The sequence below is a fragment of the Talpa occidentalis genome, unplaced genomic scaffold (genome assembly GCF_014898055.3).
Source record: "Talpa occidentalis isolate TD23 unplaced genomic scaffold, MPIMG_talOcc4v2.1 talOcc4.2, whole genome shotgun sequence".
Lineage (NCBI taxonomy): Eukaryota > Metazoa > Chordata > Mammalia > Eulipotyphla > Talpidae > Talpa > Talpa occidentalis.
The window spans coordinates 36673962-36676002 of record NW_023602073.1 but is presented as its reverse complement, the minus strand read 5'-3'; positions in this window follow the sequence as shown (position 1 = coordinate 36676002).

Here is a 2041-nt window from a genome sequence, read left to right as displayed (position 1 = left end):
CTTTTGATATTATTTAAAATAATAGAAGCACTCCTACTGCTCTACTTTCATAATAAACACGCTCCAGCCCTTGGCTCAGGTCAGGTTTACACGTGTCTTTGTCACCTTTACTCAGTGTCCATCTCTCACGACAGTGCAAGCTCCATGTCTCCAGGGTCCTCTCTCTGCTGCCATTGTATCTGCAGGGGAGGCAGCTTGGGGAGGCAGGAGCCAGCCAGGGAGAGGGATGCTGGCAAGTGAAGAGGAGGCAAAGGCAGAGAACACTTGGGAGATGCTCCCTGGTTCACTGAGAAAAGCATTTCTCAAAGTGTGGTTGTGGAATCCTTGAAGTCACCCAGAGCCTGTCACAGGAGCCACGAGGTCAAAACTATTTTCTAAACGCCACTTAGACACCATTGGCTTTTTCACTATTTTGACATCTGCTGAGGTAAAACTTACTAAAAATGGAGCTTATATTACTAACTGCAATAGTAGTTATTCTTCACAACTACTTACCTCAGAAACACAACTCCAAGCCACTTTCATTTCAAAGTGTCTTGGTTGAAGCATTAAAAATTATCTTCATTATTCTGTCATCCTCAAATCCACATTTTACAGCACCTGATGCGATGACACGCAAGTGCACACACAACACTCCTGCTGCGTTCCCAACTACCATGTGCCAAGGAAAATATTTGCATGAGATGAATTAGACTGTTTTTCTTTTTTTGTAGTCAATACCATCTTCACATGAAGGAATGAATGATAAAATCTGTGGCTATTTGATCTGGTTAATTAGCAGACATTGTCCTGAAAATGAGTGTGTGCTCCTTTGAGAAAATCAACTGACAATTGCTACCTGAGAGTAACTTCACCTTGACCAAATGCAAGTGCTCAGAAAAAACCAGAATCATGGAAAATTGTGTCCTATCACTAACTTGACAACTTCCAGTACTACTTTTACTTTTTGGATTTGTGGTGAAAAATAAAATAAATTTTTTAAAATAATTTGATTCCAGTGTAATGAACATTGAAGAGCTTTATAATTTGTGGAACAATACATTACTTTAAAAAAAATCACACATTAAAACTAACTGCAGTTAGTTTTATGCAAGAGAGAACTATGGAAATGTAACTGAATAAGAAATATTTAATGATATTGTTTCAGGTTTCACTTTGCAAATAACCTGGGAGAAAATGCCAGCTATATAGATTTAATTTAGTATCCAAGTGGAATATTCACGATAATGTGAAAACACTACTCCAACATATTTGTGTAAGGCTGTAGTCATTTTTTTAATAATAAATTTTATTTTTATATTCCCCATACAATTTCAACACCTCCATTCTGAGCTGTAGACATTTTTTCATAGACTTCAACCAGAACCACAGCTAAATGCAGAAGGAAACATGAAAATCCTACTGTCTTCTAATGAGACAGACAAGAAAAAACAATGAGACAGACAAGAAAGACAACTGCAAACATAAAACACATGAAAGATCCACTCTTCCCATTGCCCTGATTAAAGGAAGTTATTTAACAGGCATTGGTTATTGATTATCTATTAACAGGCATTGGATTATTATTATTATTCTAAATGAAACAACTACATGATCAAACTCGCTTTATTCCCAGTGTGGTAAGTATGGGGAGCGACACCTCCTAAACAAGATTATACTTGGCGTCCTCCCTAATTTGTAAGACTGGACACGGATCCGGAAGGAAAATACTGAGAATCACAGACCCAGTGCTTGGGTCATGGAGACAGGGTGAGGAAGCTTTGGGTGAGGACAGGAGGGGCCAGAGCAAAGCCTCAGGTCCCCAGTCTGGTTCTCATAGTTCCAGGCCCCAGGGCTGTGTCTAGGGCAGGAAGGTTACTGTTGGGGATACCCCACTGTCCCCTTAGCCTCCCTTCTGTCTCCACCACCTGTGCTGGGCCCTGGACACTTGTGACTCCTCCCCAGTTCTCAGTCCCCAGTGCCTGGAGGCTCCCAGGGAAGCCAATCAGCATGGCCCCCAGGTAAGTCTCCACCCACCAGCCTGGAGTCAGGAGCTCCCCCG